This window comes from Theobroma cacao, chromosome 8, assembly GCF_053813885.1.
Source record: "Theobroma cacao isolate CCN51 chromosome 8, ASM5381388v1, whole genome shotgun sequence".
Taxonomy (NCBI): domain Eukaryota; kingdom Viridiplantae; phylum Streptophyta; class Magnoliopsida; order Malvales; family Malvaceae; genus Theobroma; species Theobroma cacao.
In genome coordinates, this window is record NC_142646.1 from 8,440,461 (window position 1) to 8,460,533 (window position 20,073).

The 20,073-nt window shown below is 34.9% G+C and overlaps 1 long non-coding RNA gene across 1 annotated transcript; it reads right to left on the reverse strand.

Moving 5' to 3' along the window:
• Nucleotides 1–17,132: 17,132 nt before the first annotated feature.
• Nucleotides 17,133–19,007, reverse strand: LOC148761151 (uncharacterized). The gene is made up of 3 exons (XR_016027835.1): nt 18,841–19,007; nt 18,109–18,192; nt 17,133–17,273 (listed from the first exon to the last, which is right to left on the reverse strand). It is a non-coding gene; the product is annotated as an uncharacterized LOC148761151 (long non-coding RNA).
• Between the last annotated feature and the right edge of the window lie 1,066 nt (nt 19,008–20,073).

Consider the following 20,073-nt stretch of genomic DNA (forward strand, 5'->3'; position numbering starts at 1 on the left):
TTGTTGTGTGGTTTGTGAGAGTTCCTTGTTTTTGTTACCAAGAACGCAATGGAAATATTTATCAGAAGAATGATCAAAGCAGAGAAAAAGAACTTTCAAGTGAACTTCTGCTTGTCCATCTTCTCATTTATAGGACCATTAATGTCGCGGGCGGAGCTAGCCAATTTTTATTAGGAGAGTCAAAGATGAAAAAAGTATAAGGATTAAAAATTAAAATTAATATGTTGAACTTAAAAAATAATAAAAAAATTTATAATATACAATATTTTTATATAATATGTAAATCAAAAGAAATAAAAAAAAAGACTTATAATAGTTTAATAAGTATCATATTTGACTTGAAAAGTAACTATTTCTTAAAGATTAAGTTTAAGACGTTTTGATTCATATTACTCTTTTTCATTATTTGAACTATTGAGGTTTGATTGTTAAAGTGTAGGAAAATTATTTAGAACTTACTCATACTTTAATCAAATTAGATTTTTTTTTTGAAAAATATTTTTATTGAACCTCTAATTGACTAAAAACTCTTAAACTACTCAAAAACTTATAATGGTTGCTCAAAGAGAACAAAAATGCCCAACAACAAAAAGAAGGGCAAACACATCAGACCATTAACAAAAAAAACCTAAGACTAGATCCTAGTCAATGTGTACATAACATCTAATATTCTTATTTTATTTTTATCTAAATTTAAAATATTAAATATAAAACTATAATATATAAAATATAAATAGTTAAACACAATATACAGGATTTTATACAGTGATTAAATATATAAATAGTTAAATAATATAAATAGAAAGAAGAAGATAAAAGAAAATTTTACCTTCTCTTAATTTCACACAATGATGGTGAGTGATCTCATTCATTTCTTATTCAAGTTCAGAAGCTCATAAATATCTTTTGAGAAATGAAATGTATTTTAATGGTGAGTTATAAAAAAAAGACTAAAATAAAAATAAAAGGATAAAAGAGAAAAAGAAAGAGGGAGAAAGAGGTGTAAAAAAACCTAAATTAGGGTAAAGTTAAGTAAGGTTTATGAGGTCATTTTATTATTTTTTATTTATATTAATATTAAAATAAAATATTATTTTGAAGGAACCATTAAAAATATATTGTAAACAAATAATTTCATTAATTTTGAAAGGAACCATTAAGAAAGATATAATAAAATATTAGCAGGGTTAAACAATTAAGAAGGGAAATGTCACGACCCGGAACTCCCATCGAGCCCGTGACAACCGCCGCGATTTCTCGATCGACATTCATTACTCTGAATGTCAACCGAAACCCCGCAAGGCTTTAATATCAGCTTCTCATTTCCCCTGTGGGTAACTGTTTCCAACTTAAACAAATAAAATAATAATTTTCGTCTCACAGGAGTATTTTGGTCATTTATCCCAAAAATCTCAAAATCATCTAAAAATATAGTATGTAAGTGGAAAACACATATTTCATAATCAAAAATAATTTTGGACGTCTAAAACATTCGTTTAAAATGGAATTATGACTGTCATAATAAAATAAAAATATTAAATAAAATATTCAATTTTCACATAAAACGATATTTTAAGAACACTGCACAAATAATTTTTATAGCGTAAAAGCAAAATAAATTCTTACATACCGTAATACAGATAACCAAAGTATAGAATTTAATTTACAGTGACACGTGAGCCCACGAATGACCAAAAGTATCAAAAGAATTGAACCTACAGTCTTTGGATGTGGCAAGTTCAACTGTAATCCTCACCGATATCAGTTATCTACAATCTATTCTGAGCCTGAAATGGGTGGAAATGAGGATGGTGAGATTATAAAATCCCAATGAGTAAACAAACATCACTCAAAATATCTAAAGTCGAGTAAAAGGAGACTATTAAAATATTTCATCAAACTGTAGTTTATCATCTTTCAACTTATTTCAACCAAATAAAATCAATTTATTTAAAGCAAATAATCAGTATGGCTTATGAATTTCTTAAAAAGCTTGGCTCATGCCAAAAATTATTATCATACTCAGTTATCTGGGATACCTTGGCTGAGGGCTATCCCAACTGAGTCCGCCAAGGCTATTAGAAAGTCTTGTTTTTATTTTGAAAACATAGTCATTCCTTGGCGTTGGTCGAGTTCCCATTCACGTGGTGGTTTGGCGTGAAGTGAACTTTAAAGTTATACCTCGGGAGTTACCCTACTCGCCTCTCCAACCGAGGTAAAAATATAACAGGATTCCGTGCCCCTCTAATAGGCTAGTCCACAGAACCCAGCCCACTGCAGCAGGTCAAACTCACCATACAATAAAATTTTGACAGCATGACAGGGCTACTATATTACTACCTAGCCTGCAAGGGTAAAATAAAGCAATTCATACAATTCATAAAAAACACAGCCCAGCCAGTCATGCCAATACAGTAACATAAGCCATTAATTCAATTTTAAATTTACAACATATCAGTGGTCTCCAGTTACTCTATTTTCAAAATCGTTATTTCGTTTCAAGACAATTTATAAAATATTTTCATTTAAACTCATTTTGTTTACAAAACATAAAAATTTACCATTTGAACTCATTTTCATAAAATTCACCAAAACCGAATAAAAACATACTTTAGATAATTAAAATGATGGTAAGGTTACTCACCGTGTCTAGAGTGGGGATTTTCGAAATACTCAGACAACTGGTCTTCGGGTGCAATTCCCTTGCCTTTATCGGAGGACTCACCACCTTGACACAGTACAAAATCGAGAAATTCACCACATTGGTACTAAATTGAAATTAAACTAATTTAGACTACTAATGCTTGATATGGAATGCAAAAATGTCTAAATTTTTGCCTAAATGCGGTGTTAGCCTATTTCGATATTTTACCCGATAAATCGATATACGCGTCCGTTTAAACTCCAAATTAATTTTTTTCAGTTTCTATACCTCAATTGCACCCAAATTGACTTAATGTCCCTCAGTGTGGTGCAAATTATCAGTCCCGATAGCAAATTACGAAAATACCCCTAGTGGGTAAAAATTTATATTTTTGCTCTGAAAATTCCCATTATTTTTTAGGCTCATAATTCATCATTATTCATGATAATTCCTCAAATAAACATCAAGATCAGCAGCCAATATTCCCTTAGAAAATTTGGCATAATGGGTTTCAATGGGAGAAAATTATATCTCTAGCTTATTTTTGCTATATTTCAATATAACTTAACTAAAATCACTTAATTCAATTATAATCAACCAAAAATCAAGCTCAAAACTCATCCATGGAGGTTTGGCCAGCATGGGTGTCCATACCCACTTTCTAATTTTGCATGGAAATGAGAAAAAAATGCATGGGTAGTGAAAATCACAAGGAAAATCAATGAAATTTACCTTTTCAATGCTTGATTTCTTGATTTTTCTTGATTTTTCCCAAATTTTCAGGTAGGGTTCTTATTTGTTTTTTTCCCCCTTTTCTCCCCTGGTTTGGACGGCTGAAGAAGATGAGAATTCTGGAATTTTTACCTTTTTAAAGGCTAAAATAATATAATATTATTTTATTCATTTTTTTAATGTTTTATTAATTCCTTAAATTCTAGCCATCCATTTGTTTCCAAATTTTCACCATACACTTGTCCCACATATCCATAGCTTAGATAAAATTCTCAGACTTATCCAAAGTCTTGGTGGAGTAATTTTTGAAATTTACACTTTTGCCCCCGTAAAAGTAAAAAATTACATTTTTGCCCCAAAAACTGAAAAATTGCCCATAGACATATTTTTCATCCCTTATACTCATACCATTCTCCAATTTGTCAAATTTGATCTAAATTCCCTCAAAATCTCAAATTTTATCCGCGGGTGGTAAAATTACGATTTTGCCCCTACACTCTAGAAATCACTGGAATTAAACTTTTTCACTGCCAAACCCTCAAATTATACTCCAATACTCAAATCATACTCCAATAAGTGAAATGGGGCAAAAAAAAAAAATTCTTTTCTAAAAATTTCCATTGTGTCCCTAGGTGGCAAATGATCATTTTGCCCCTGGACAGTAAAAATTTCGGTTTGACTCCAAATTGATTTTCAAACTCCAAATCACCATATTAAACCATTCTGCGACTTTAATATTCTTAATTTCATTTTAAATTCTCTATTTGATTTAGTTCGAGGCTTAAATTAACTTAATTGTACCATTTGGTACATTGTCGTCTTTTAACGATTTTTCTTTCGGGGCTTTCCAAGTATGCAAGCATATTGTCAATCATATGAATGACATGGAAAATATTTTATAAGGTCGGGCTTGACAACACTACCCCCCTTAAAATAAAATTTTGACCTCAAAATTTCATGTATTGAACTTAGAGAAAAAGTGGGGGTATTGTTTTCTCATCTAATGCTCGACTTCTTATGTCTTCCCTTTTATAGGGAATTTCGATTTGTTCACCTCATTTACCTCCAATTCAACTCAAGTACTTCGCTTATGTCTATTATTATCCTTTAAAATCAGATCAACAATAACCTTCACAATTATGATTTCTTATATCGAGACACCAAGCATGCTTCTATTACTATCATTAAGCTTGAACAATAACTCCATCTCAATCATACCAATTTCAATCGCATTTTATTCTTATTTAGGTATACCAATCACTATCTTATTACTTCATTCCATATCAAACTTCTCGACTTTCATTCATTCATCCTATCCTCATACACTATTGTGTAGTTTATAATATCATTAACACGCCATACTCATTCCTGTACATATCCTCAGCGTTCGAGAAAATTAATAGCTTTAATTATTTCTACATATTTCATGTTTACTTTGCATTTAGGAAATTTCAATCTTCTTAATCCTATTAATCCATCTCATATGGCTTAATCGTACTATAGATTATATTCCCTTAACTGTTTCTCAAAAATTTCTTAGGTCACCATAAATCGTCTTCTGATAAGATTCTTAATCGTTACATTATCTATACAATTCATCAAATATATTGAGTTCAAATCTCGAACCACTAAAACCATTATTCATTTAGTTGGGTACATCACTACTCCACACATACATATACATGTACATTCAAATGTCTATATTCCTCATTATGTATACGAGTCTCTGTTTTCAAATGCCTTCAGACTAATTTCTCTTAATTCATTCCCATCCACAATCAAGATTCAATAGAATAATCTTCATAATTCATACAAATTCTCATCATGCCTGTCCATAGTTCCTCATCATTTATATACTTATATTCTCTTCTTATCATTTGCAATTATATGCTTAAGTTTCCTTGTACTGTATATCATTGCATCACAATGTCATCTCCATTGAATTATAATCTATTATGCGTGTATGTTTTATAATCCCATTGGTATCTCAAAAATTTATCTTGACTTGATCATTGCATCTTATGCAATACTACAATTCCTAAAAGTCATCCTTATTCCTCGATTATCCTTCATGTCTCCTATATATTGTATCCTTATTGCATTTCGATATTGATTTGTCACTTAAAACTCAAATTCATTTGAATCATGTATGCCTCATGCATTTTCGAATTCCAATTCCCATAATATATTAAGAAAGTTTCATTATCTGACTTCATTATCAGGGTTAACTTCTATCATCCTTTATTCCACTCTTTCATATGAATATAACATCATTTTTCCTTAACTAATTTACAAATTGTACTTGAAATTACAAGACTTGAAACTAAATTCTCCTAAAGTACTTTTTAATGTTAATACTTATACCACTCTCAGCTTATAGCTTCCTTTTTATAACTACATAACTTAGTGCTTGCTTTCACAAGATCCATGGCAGAACTTCTCTTGAGTATTTCCTTAGGGATATTTATTTTAAATTTATGTCTCACAACATATGATCATTTAACCCATAACTTAGCCATTTGGCTCCTTAGCAAGTTTCAAAGTCACGCATCTTATGCTCATCATGTATAACTTATAATTCTTTCTCAAGGGCATTTAAACATTCTTGAAACACTTAATCACTTATTTACTCTTTTATACACCAAGTATATCATTTCCATAAAGGCATGCCCAACTACTCATGCTTCAATTTATCTCCATGGGTTTCTAGCATGTTACCTAGTTTACTTGTGTTGTTATTAATCCTTTCCTTTCAACAAGGTCAAGACAAGATCAGTATATTCTCATAACAATATTCTATATAAACTCATTTGCTATATCATTATTGAAATCTTTATTTACAGTTTCCTCACTTGCTATTGACATCTCTTATCAGTATCTCATACATTCATCTAACCTTTCGCTCGCTTCCTTTTTAGTCTTTAACAAGACTTAATCTCCTGTCTTCTTTATTTCTTAAGATTTGACTTCAGTCATCATATTATTCATCTTAACACTCCACATGTTAATTTATTTTTATGTAGCCATCTCAAAAATTCTCTAACTTTTCTTTCTCTTACATGCCAATATATATAAGGCAATAAAAAAAAAAAAACTTTGCAATTTCACTCATCATCTTTATCTTAATACCTCCCAATGCACTTAAGACTCCAAACAACAAAGCTTAGCATGAAAACCAATGACCATTCTTCAACTCGTGAGTTTCATCTTCATGCCACTCTCAATTTGCTCTTGCTTTCTAGCCATTAGGGGTTCTTAACGTGACAGCGTTTAATAGTCAGAACTGTGGCCTTGCAACGGTTTGAATTCACTTTATCTTAGCAACTCTTCCACCTTTAAAGCTACTACCTCAATTATTCATAATCGTGTGGCTTCCCTTCGAGTCTATACCACAATTAGCAAGACTAACTTTCTATCACAAGTGTGCGATCAAAACATTGATTTAATGTATTTATTTTGCCACTAGCATTCATATATCTTTACCATAATATTTAATACAAGTTTGCTTAAGCAAAAATCTCCAAATTTATTCATAGCTACATGTATCTCAAATTGCTCATCACTTATCATCAGTCAATAAATCCCACTCGAAAATACCCTTTCCATGTTGTATAGTGATTTCACCATATAGCATCACTGCACGATGTTCCTCCATTCTACTATCACGCATACTCCACAGAAATTAATTAAAAGATTTACGTACCTTAACTAATGCTAATTCCATTTAATCATATCTTAAATACTTCAAACTTGTAAATTACAACTCCAAATGTATGTCCATATATTGATAATCTTTATATATTTCATGATCATGAAAACTATAACTTACAAACTAGCTTTCTATCATATGTACTTTATTAGAGCACTAATTTCAACATATTTAATCTACCCTTGGTGGTATGTCAAAATCATCCTTGTGTCGGTTGCAATCTAGAGGAATCTCTCCTCTGCATATCCGTATGAGCTGGCGGAGATGGAGCAGCTACCGTAGCCCGTCCTAACTGTGGGCAATCTCTCCTAATGTGACCCGGTTGATCACAACGAAAACATCGTGCAGGCCCTCTGCACGGCCCAACATGATAATTCCCACAATTTCTGCATCTACGTGAACTTCCTGAAACAGAGGAGTTTTTGCCCCTGTTTGATGGCTGACTAGAAGATACACTTAAATTTCTCCTTTTTGCTAACTCAGCTCGCAAACTCTTATTTTCATTCGCAAGCTTCTCAGCTCTTAAAGCCATTCGCACCACCTCTTTAGCCACGGTTGCGTCCGACTCACCCATAAAAGAAACACAACTTTGTTGCCTAGCCTCTTTAAGCTTCTTAGAATCAGAAACATCCAGCACTGGTGGTGGGACAGGAGGTGGGGATGGTGGTACTGAAGGAGCAGCTAGAGGAACTGTAGGAAGAGCTTGACCAGCCTGAGCTTGGCTAGCAATGGTAGTAAAGAAGGCTGTTAATGCCTGAACTGCCTCAAGAGACATAGCAGGAATACTAGTAAGTGGCAGAGGAGGTGAAGGATGTGGAGGAGTCTCGGTCTGTTCAGCAACAGGTGCTGCCCGAATGGTGGATGTAGTCGATTCCTCCTCTATTGCACCTAACTGACGACGTTGGAAACGACCTCTTCCCCTCCCAACTGATCTAGTGAAAGGTGGTTGTTCGCGTCGAGGAGACATAATAATATATAAGAGGGAACAAAGTGAGTCTAGGCAACCTCAAGCTCTATATGCTTATGCATGTATTTTATTCAACCTAACCTAACTTCACTCGGGGCCACACTGACACTGTAAATTTTTAAAACAACTTTAAAATAACTTTAAACCCAAAACTCTAATCTTTAAAACCAAAAGCTCTGATACCAACTTAATTGTCACGACCCGGAACTCCCATCGAGCCCGTGACAACCGTCGTGATGTCTCGATCGACATTCATTACTCGAAATGTCAACCAAAACCCTGCAAGGCTTTAATATCAGCTTCTCATTTCCCCTGTGGGTAACTGTTTCCAACTTAAACAAATAAAATAATAATTTTCGTCTCACAGGGGTATTTTGGTCATTTATCCCAAAAATCTCAAAATCATCTAAAAATATAGTATGTAAGTGGAAAACACATATTTCATAATCAAAAATAATTTTGGATGTCTAAAACATTCGTTTAAAATGGAATTATGACTGTCATAATAAAATAAAAATATTAAATAAAATATTCAATTTTCACATAAAACGATATTTTAAGAATACTGCACAAATAATTTTTATAGTGTAAAAGCAAAATAAATTCTTACATACCATAATACAGATAACCAAAGTATAGAATTTAATTTACAGTGACACGTGAGCCCACGAATGACCAAAAGTATCAAAAGAATTGAACCTACAGTCTTTGGATGTGGCAAGTTCAACTGTAATCCTCACCGATATCAGTTATCTACAATCTATTCTGAGCCTGAAATGGGTGAAAATGAGGGTGGTGAGATTATAAAATCCCAGTGAGTAAACAAACATCACTCAAAATATCTAAAGTCGAGTAAAAGGAGACTATTAAAACATTTCATCAAATTGTAGTTTATCATCTTTCAACTTATTTCAACAAAATGAAATCAATTTATTTAAAGCAAATAATCAGTATGGCTTATGAATTTCTTAAAAAGCTTGGCTCATGCAAAAAATTATTATCATACTCAGTTATCTGGGATACCTTGGCCGAGGGCTATCCCAACTGAGTCCGCCAAGGCTATTAGAAAGTCGTGTTTTTATTTTGAAAACATAGCCATTCCTTGGCGTTGGCCGAGTTCCCCTTCACGTGGTGGTTTGACGTGAAGTGAACTTTAAAGTTATACCTCAGGAGTTACCCTACTCGCCTCTCCAACCGAGGTAAAAATATAACAGGATTCCATGCCCCTCTAATAGGCTAGTCCACAGAACCCAACCCACTGCAGCAGGTCAAACCCACCATACAATAGAATTTTGACAGCATGACAGGGCTAATATATTACTACACAGCTTGCAAAGGTAAAATAAAGCATGACAGTGTCCATACCCACTTTCTAATTTTGCATGGAAATGAGAAAAAAATGCATGGGTAGTGAAAATCACAAGGAAAATCAATGAAATTTACCTTTTCAATGCTTGATTTCTTGATTTTTCCCAAATTTTCAGGTAGGGTTCTTATTTGTTTTTTTCCCCCTTTTCTCCCCTGGTTTGGACGGCTGAAGAAGATGAGAATTCTGGAATTTTTACCTTTTTAAAGGCTAAAATAATATAATATTATTTTATTTATTTTTTTAATGTTTTATTAATTCCTTAAATTCTAGCCATCCATTTGTTTCCAAATTTTCACCATACACTTGTCCCACATATCCATAGCTTAGATAAAATTCTCAGACTTATCCAAAGTCTTGGTGGAGTAATTTTTAAAATTTACACTTTTACCCTCGTAAAAGTAAAAAATTACATTTTTGCCCCAAAAACTGAAAAATTGCCCATAGACATATTTTTCATCCCTTATACTCATACCATTCTCCAATTTGTCAAATTTGATCTAAATTCTCTTAAAATCTCAAATTTTATCTGCGGGTGGTAAAATTACGATTTTGCCCCTACACTCTAGAAATCACTAAAATTAAACTTTTTCACTGCCAAACCCTCAAATTATACTCCAATACTCAAATCATACTCCAATAAGTGAAATGGGGCCAAAAAAAAAATCTTTTCTAAAAATTCCCATTGTGTCCCTAGGTGGCAAATGACCATTTTACCTTTGGACAGTAAAAATTTTGGTTTGACTCCAAATTGATCTTCAAACTCCAAATCACCATATTAAACCATTCTGCGACTTTAATATTCTTAATTTCATTTTAAATTCTCTATTTGATATAGTTCGAGGCTTAAATTAACTTAATTGTACCATTTGGTACGTTGTCGTCTTTTAACGATTTTTCTTTTGGGGCTTTCCAAGTATGCAAGCATATTATCAATCATATGAATGTGAAATGGAAAGTATTTTATAAGGTCGGGCTTGACAGGAAACGAATAGGGGCAGAGGACTCCTTGGCGAAGAAAACCACGCCCTTTTTACTGGACGACAGATCCCGTAAAAAGGTGCCTTTGAGGGAGGAGGATGCGGCGGATCTAGGGAAGAAGCTAGTGATAACCATGCACAATAACCCCTCTTTTAGAGATGCGCTAATGAACTCGGCAAGAGATTCTCTTTTATCAAAAGGTGACTTATTCTTTGATGAGGATATGGTGCTTGAACGAATTGATCTTTTCGAAAATGAGGTGAAAAACGAGGAAGATTTGGAGGACGACAAGGGGGATCTTTGGGAAGAGACAGTTGATGGGTTTCCTGCGTTAGAAATATCGGACAAGAAATACGACGAACTTGTCAAACGATGGAGCAGAGTAATTATTGTTAAAATGCTGGGGAGATCAATATTCTACAGATTGCTGTGTGCCAAAATCGTCTTAATATGGAATCCTAAAGGCAAATATTCAGTGGTTGATCTAGATGATGATTTTTTTTGGTGAAATTCTCGGAGGAAGGTGATTATTTAAGCGCTTTTTTAGATGGTCCTTAGGTGATACAAGGCAGCTACTTGCTTGTTCAACCATGGGCACCGAATTATGTAAAGGGTACAAATAATCTGACTGCAGTGGCGGCTTGGGTCAGATTCCCAGGGATGCTGCTCCATTTATACCACAAATCAGCATTGAGGCGACTAGCATCTCTTTTAGGTTGTCTGTTGAAAATTGACTATAACACCTACTCAAAAAATAGAGAAAAGTTTGCAAGAATTACAGTGGAGCTGGATTTAACAAAGCCACTGGTACCGCTAGTTTACGTGAAAGGAAGAAGGCAGAAGGTTGAATATGAGGGTCTACTTAGAATTTGTTATACATGTGGAATGTATGGACATGTCAAAGAAGAATGCCACCGTAAAGAAGCTACTCGATCAGCTAATACAAATGAAAAAGGACAAACAGATGAACAGCAGCAAGTGGCTTCACTGTATGGCCCTTGGATGTTGGTTAGTAGGAAAAAGCCAAGAGGTTATGATGAGAGGAACAGAATGGCATCAATGGCAAACAACCATGTCAAGGATGGCTCTAGATTTACAATACTGCAACACGAGCCCAATGACGAATCAACTATGTAGGTGGATACCCAGGAAACTGATATGATTCTTGGAAAGGACAGAATAGGGCATACTGCAATGAATGAAATTATTACCAGTAGGAAAGCGGACATGGAGGTTCATAAAAAAACTATGACAGGCACTGTGATGGAACAGCCCAATGAGGTATTATTGGAGGGAAAAGGCGTTTATGATAGTGTAGTGGAGGATGGGAAAACTCAAATAGTTTCAAATGAAGTTAGTGGCGAACAGAAACAAGTAGACCGTGAGGTCCATGAGGGGGTACTTGACCCGTTGAAACATTCAGTTGTTATATTAAGCGGGAGAGGTATGGACAGTAGCACTACTACTAGGCTGATAAAACCACTAACTGGAGAAAAAAGTGCAGTTGAGAGAGTTAGAGGCATAAGGATAGAAAAGAAGGAAGGAAAGCCACCTGATAAGATGGGTAGTGTTCGGCCACAGATAATTTCACTCAAAAAGAAAGCAAGAGCAAAGGGAGTAATAACCTCAACTTCTACGAATATGCTAAGTAAACTAGTGACAGAGGAGGCCTTCGGGTCAACGAGGGGAAATTGGGCTGTTCAAATTATGATGAATGGAAAGATGGGAGAGGGCAATAATGAGACTTCTTTGAACTCTTAACTCATCAGTTATTTTTTATTAGTTTATTATGAGCCTAAAAGTTTTTATGTGGAATTGTCAAGGTGCAGGAAATAATGATTTTGTTGCAGTAATGAAAGATTGGATTACGCAATATAGATTTTCAATCTTAGTGCTAGTGGAACCTCGAGTGAGTGAAGGAATGACTGATAGAATAATCAATTGTCTACGATTTGCCAATCTCATAGAGTGGAAGCAATTGGCTTTGTTGGAGGGATTTGGATTCTTTGGCAGGATGATGTACAAGTTTCAGTGATTTGCAATCATTGGCAGTGTGTTCATATGTCAATTGAGTATCTCGCGGGGTCCACTTGGATTTTGTCAGCAATATATGATAGTCCCAACAAAGCAGTCAAACGTGATTTATGGGAGGAATTATCTATTTTTGCTAGGGGAATTGAAACACCATGGATGCTAATAGGCGATTTTAATGTTTTTCTCGCTGGGCATGAGAAGGCAGGAGGTTCTTTGACAGGAAGCCGACCCTGTACCCAATTTCAGAAATTTATAGCTAATTTTGAATTATTGGATTTGGGTTATAAGGGACCAAAATTCACTTGGCAAAGAGGGTTGGTGGTAGAAAGGATTGATAGGGCCATTTGTAATGTCGGATGGAGGCTTTTATTTCAGGAGGTGGTAGTTCATCATTTACCTAGGGTGCAAGCTGATCATCAACCTCTTCTTGTAGTGTTAGATGACCATTATGATCATCAAGCATCACCTGTCGGTCACTTTTAGTCTGCATGGCTGACTCATGAGGGCTTTGGGAGTTTCGTTCAGCAGGCATGGGACAATTCGAATAATCTAGCTGTAGATATAGCAAACTTTACCAATAGGACTTGCTAATGGAATAGGAGAGTCTTTAGGAATATTTTTCACAAAAAAAGGAATTTTTTAAGGCGTTTAGGTGGTGTTGAAAAAGCATTGGAACATCGTCAATCTCCACATCTGCGAGAGTTGGAGAATAATCTGAGAACCGAATATATAAAAGTCTTGAAACAAGAGGAGACTTTTTGGATGCAGAAAGCGAAAACTGATTGGATTAAGTTTGGGGATGCAAATACCAAGTATTTTCATGTTCGGGTGGCTCGAGGGAAAAATAAACTAAATATAGTGAGGCTAAAAGATGAGCATGGGAATTGGTGTGAGGATCAGTCGACACTTCAATCACAAGCAGTTGCATTTTTTCAGAAGCTGTATTCGAAAGATATTGGGCCACTACCATCCCATCCCATCAAAGGTGCATTTCTTACACTTTGTGATGAGGATTATTTAAAGCTAGTAAGACCAGTAGAAAGTGTAGAGGTGTATGATGCATTATTTGAAATGAAGCCTCTGAAAGCTCCCGAGTTAGATGGATTACATGTGTTATTTTTTCAATCTCAATGGGCAACAATTGGCCAGAGTCTAGTCAAGTATGTATCACATGTTATGGAGGGTGGGGATATTGGTGATAATATGTGCTGCTCACTTATTGTTTTAATCCCCAAAATACCGACCCCAAAAACTATTTCTCATTTTCGCCCCATCAGTTTACGTCCTGTTGCATTTAAAGTGCTAATGAAAGTTATTACTAATAGACTTAAATCAGTGATGAATTTTTTAGTGGCAGAACCACAGGCAAGCTTTATACCAGGAAGACAAATTGTGGATAACATAATCATAGCGCAAGAGGCGATGCATTCATTCAAAAAGAAACAGGGACGTACAGGATGGATGATGGTAAAAATAGATTTGGAAAAGGCATATGATAGGCTTGATTGGGACTTTATTTATGACACATTATTGGAGGCTAGGATTCCACATAAGATTGTGAATGTTTTAACTCGGAGCTGGCAATGGAACAACACAAGAATTTTTTGGAATGGAACCCACTTGTCAACCTTTCAGCAATCGAGAGGAGTTAGACAAGGAAATCCTATATCTCCATATTTGTTTGTACTATGCATTGAAAGACTTGCTCATGGGATTAATGCGGCGGTGGCAAATGGTTCATGGAAACTAGTTAAGTTAAGCCCAAGATGCCCACCACTGACTCACCTATTTTTTGCTGATGATTTATTACTTTTTACTGAGGCTTCAATCTAACAGATGGAGGTGATAAATGGAGTCCTTGAGGAGTTTTGTGCATGCTCAGGACAAAAGGTGAATGTAGAAAAATCCTTATTTTATTGTTCAAGAAATGTGGGTAAAGGCACTATCAATAATATAATGGGTGGTTCTGGATTTAAATATTCTGACGATCTTGGTAAATATCTTGGGGTTTCGTTATTTTCTGGTCGTAGAAAAGTAAGCTCCTATAATCATCTAGTTGACAAAGTTCGTATGAGACTTAGCTCTTTGAAGGCATCAACGTTCTCATTTGCAGGACGTCTCACATTAGTAAAATTAGTATTGATGACTATTCCAAACTACACAATGCAAGTAATGCCGATGCCCTTGAGCATTTGTCAAAAATTGAACGTTTGTGCAGGAACTTTCTGTGGGGGAGTGATGAAAGTCATCGAAAAATTCACCTTATTAAATGGGAACAACTGTGTCGACCAAAAGATGAGGGTGGTATGGGAATAAGAAAACTAAAGCTTGTAAATGAGGCATTCCTTCTGAAATTATTGTGGCAATTGAGAGAGAGGCAAGAGGCATTGTGGGCTAGTATTTTGTGTGGTAAGTATAATATCAACACTACTTGAAGGCTAGAAAGTATTCAAAGAAGTGGAGTTTCTAACCTTTGGACTGCAGCAAGTTGATTATGGCCAATGGTTACGTCTGCTACCAGATAGGTAATAGGAGATGGTATGTTAGTGAACTTTTGAAAGGATAAATGGCTAGGTGACAGAACATTGGTAGAAATAACATGCAGAGTGGCACATCCAGCTTTAGATAAAGTGGTGGTGAAAGACTTTTTGAGTCCAAATGGACACTGGGACCATGATAAGCTATGCCATTGTTTTCCGCAGGAAGTGGTAATTCAAGTGCTACAAATCATGCCTCCCACGTTAGATTTTACACAGGACAAATCATACTGGGGATTATCTGTTTTGGGTCAGTTTACCATAGCATCAGCATATGATTACTTGAGATAATCATCACCATCGACAGATGTCAAGCCGAGCGAAATATGGCAAGGAGCTTGAAAGTGGCAAGGTCCACAAAGAGTAAGAACGTTCCTTTTCCAATGTTTACATGGGAAACTTTTGACCAATAGAAAATGGTTGCGCAGAAAGCTTACAATAGAGGCATTATTCCCACAGTGTAAAATGGAGGATGAAACCACGATCCATGTTCTACAGGACTGCATGATGGCGACAACTTTATGGGTGCGAGTTATTCCTCAACGAGAGCAAAACAAGTTTTTCACTTCACCACTGCGGGAATGGCTGGTATGGAATTTGGAAAAACACCAGCCACTAATAGGGGAAAATTCATGGTCTGTGGTGTTTGGACTGGCATGTTGGTACTTGTGGAAATGGCGCAACAATCTGGTATTTAAAGACATCTCCATTCCAACACGTAACCGCTTAAGCTTGGTCAAAAGTATGGCAACTGCTACAACAGCAATAGTGGCCGATTTTGATGGGGTGCAGGTTGAGAGAAGAATGAAGGAAGAAATTTTGATAGGGTGGAGGGCCCCACAAGTGGGCTGGGTAAGCCTAAATACGGACGGAGCATACAGGAAGTCAAGTGATGAGGTTACTTCCGGGGGAGAAATCTGTGATTTGGCTGGTGAATGGCGAACAATTTTGTGGCGAAACTGGGCAAATGTTCAGCGTATAAAGCTGAACTGTGGGGAATGCTCTTTGGACTTCGATTGGCTTGGGAGTCAGGGTTCAAAAAAGTGATAATTCAGGTTGATAATAAGATGGTAGTTAAGGCAATTTTGATGTACAAATTAACACCATGCGCGAATATGGACTTGATACAGGAAATAAAAGGCTTTTTGCAAAATGAATGGGAGCTACAACTGGTGCACATCTACCGTGAGGGTAACATGGTGGCGGACTACATGGCCAATTATGGTTTTGATTCAATAAATTCTTATGTTCTTTTTGAGTACCCTCCTTCTGAAGCAAGAAAATTTGGGAGTGTGTATTCCACGAATGATCTCAATTTAATAAAAGAACTAGCTTTCTAAAAAATATATATAATAAATAAAAACTTCTAAAAATTTTAGAGGGGCCATTAATATATATATATATATATATATATAATTTTAAAAATTTTTGGGGGCCGTGGCCCCCCTATAATTACATTACCCTCTGCCCTTTATTAACATTTATGTGACACCGCGTGCATGGTGTGTATACACGGATGTGTTTGCTAGTCGATGATAGAGAGTTAGAAAGGGAGAAGGGTTCTTCTAATGACTAGTTGGCTAACTGGTTGCTTAGAATAGTTGAAAACTTTTTCCTTATTTTTGTTTTTTATGAAATAAAAGAAATATTACTTTGAAGCAACTACTCATATAAGCATATGTCACGACCCGGTACTCCCCTCAAGCCCGTGACAACCACCGCGGTGTCCCGGTAGACACTTATTGCCCGGAATGTCAACTCGAAACCCCGCAGGGCTTTACTATCAGTTTCTCTGTTCCCTTGTGAGCAACCATTGTCAAATATCGTGTTCTAAAAGATTTTAAGCTGTTTCCAACTTTAAACAAATAAAATATTAATTTTTCGTCTCACAGGGGTAATTTGGTCATTTTTTTCAAAAATTTTAAAACTGGCTAAAACATAATATACAAGTACAAAACACACAATTCATATTCAAAATGAGTTTAAAAGTCTAAAATCTTCTTTTAAAACGAAATTATGGTTATTTGAATATAATAAGAAAATAAAAGAAATATTAAGTAAAATATTCTATTTTCTTATAAAACAATATTTATAGAGTTATACGTGAATAATTTTTATAGCGTAAAAGCTAAATAAATTTATACATACTTAAATACAGTAAGCCAAAATATTTAATTTAATTTACAATAACAAGAGTGCCCCCGAATAAACAAAAGTAAAGAGGACTGTGAACCTACGGTTTGGAAAATACAGATCCCACTGTAGTCCTCGATGAGATCAGCTATCTACAGTCTATACTGAACCTGAAATGGGTGGAAATGAGGGTGGTGAGATTATAAAATCCCAATGAGTAAACAGACATCATCATAAACATCTAGAGTTGAGTACATGGAGACAATAAAGTAAATCATCATAAACTGGGTTATACAATTAGAACACATCTCGTTCAAAATACGTAAAAAGGCTTATGAATCTCATAAAAATCTAGGCTTGTGCCATAAATCCATTCTCGGGGACACCTTGGTCGAGGCATCCTACCGAGACTGCCAAGGCTATTAAAATTCACATTTCACATAAATCATGTTTTTGTTTTGAAAACATAGCCGTTTCTTGGCGTTGGCTGAGTTCCCCCTCACGTGGTGGTTTAGCGTGAAGTGAACCCTAAACTTTACCCCAGGAGATACCCTACGCGTCTCTCCATTCGAGGTAAGAATATAATGGGGTTTACCATGCCCCTCTAAAAGGCTGGTCCACAGAAACCCCCTACTGCAGTGATTAATTAATATATAATCCACCATATAATAAAACTCAATAACATGATATGGCAATTTTGTAATTCGTAGTTTTTCAAGGTAACCAAACAATTCGCATTTCAATACAATTGCCAACTAGCCAATCATGCTCGATTTATCACAAGCCAGTTAATTTAAACAATCAAATTGCCACAATTAACAGTCTCCGTGTACTCTATTTTTCAAAATCACTATTAATTTCAAAACAATTTATAATTTAATTTCATTGAAACTCATTTATTCATAAAACATGAAAATTTATCTTTTTAAATTCCTTTTTCCATAGAATTCATGAAAGCATCTAAAAACCACCCTAGATAATTAAAATGACAGTAAGTTTACTCACAATGTCTAGAATGCAGACTTTCGAAGCACTCTGTCTACTGATCCTCGGATGCAATTTTCTTGCCTTTATCGGAGGACTCACCACCTTGACACAGTACAAAATCGAGAGTTTCACCAAGTTGGTACTAAATCAAAATTAAACTAATTTAGACTATCAATGCATGATATGGAATGCAAAAATGCACTGGTAACTATCTAAACCCGGTATTGGCCTAATTCGTCTTATCACCCGATTAAATTCCTAACGGGTCCGTTTAAACTCCAATTTAATTCTTTTCAGTTTCTATACCTCAATTGCACCCAAATTAACTTAATGTCCCTCAGTGTGGTGCAAATTATCTGTCCCAACAGCAAATTATGAAAATACCCCTAATGGGTAAAAATTCATATTTTTGCTCTGAAAATTCCCATTATTTTTCTAGGCTCATAATTCATTATTCCTTAACCAATTCTCCTAGAATAAATCAAACTCATCCTCACTCACTACATGGTAAATTCAGCCATTAATGGTTGGGGGAGAAAATAAATTCTTTTCTTATTGTTTTGTTTCTAAATATGCTAAACTAACTAAAAACACTAACATAAATTAAAATCAAATAAATCCAACAACTTTCTCTCTCCTAACCCATTTTTTCAGAATTGAATTCATCATGAAAACATGTAATTTAATCATGGAAAATAAAGAGAAATGCTTGGGAATAAGAAAACTCAAGCTTAATAGAAAAAATCTCACCTTTTTCACTTAATTTCCTTGAAAATTCACACTTTTTCTTTGATTTTCTCTCTCTAGGGTTTTGTTTTTGTTTTCTCTCTTTTCTTGCTGGTTTGGCCGGCCATGGGGTGGAAGATGGGCTGATTTTGTGCCTTTTAAAAAGGAAAATAATAAATTAATAAAGGCATGACACATGGCATCATGTCATTGGCCCGTTTTTAAAATTTTAAAAATTTAAACATTTTATCTCCACCACATGTTTAGTCAAGGGTCAAAGATGAAGACAAAGAAAGACCATGTGCTGGAAAAAATATCCTGGTGGTGGAAAATTACAATTTTGCCCATGAGGTGGCAAAATTACCATTTTACCCCTATACTCCAAATTATACCGAAATTAAAATTTTTCACTTCTAAACCTCAAATCATACTTCAATAAGTCAAATTATACTCCAATAAGTTAAATGGGGCCAAAAAATTCTTTTCTAAAATTCTCATTTTGTCCTCAAGTTGCAAATGATCATTTTGCCTCTAGTTAGTGAAAATTCCGATTTGACTCCAAATTGATCCTCAAACTCCAAATTACCATTTTAAGTCATCCATGAACTGTGAAACTCTTAATCTCACCTTAAAATTCCTATTTGATCTAGTTCGAGGATTAAATAAACTTTGTTGTACCTCTAGGTACAATACCGACTTTTGTAAATTTTTTGGGACTCTCCTAGCATGCAATCATGCTATCATCACATGTAAGTCATGAATAGTATTTTATAAGCTCGGGCTTTACAGCATATACCTAAGCATGCATACTTAGGTCTTTATTATATGCATCAACTTCTAGACTCTCCAAGGCCTCATTTTTAGAGTTCATAAGAGTAGCAAAAGATTTTAGAATATATGTATGCACACAGATATACATCTAAGTTAGGTTGCTTATTAAGAATCTATGATAAAAAACTTCGTTCGACAAAGATTTGGTAAGCTAGGAACAACTATAGTACAGTCTTTAATTACTCAACGAAAAACATTGATTGGTGGACCATGACATGTTTATAAATTTATGGTTCCAAAACAAATCGATAGACATATTACATTTGCACTGTAGGTTCACTTCAATACAAGAAATATCGAACTAGATCAAGTGATCATTTGCTCATCTTCACAGCCTTGTCCCTATACACAAAGTAACCAGTGTTCTTTTTGCTATTGAGGATCTTGCACTCCGTCATATTCACTTTATCTAAAGAGCCTTTTGAA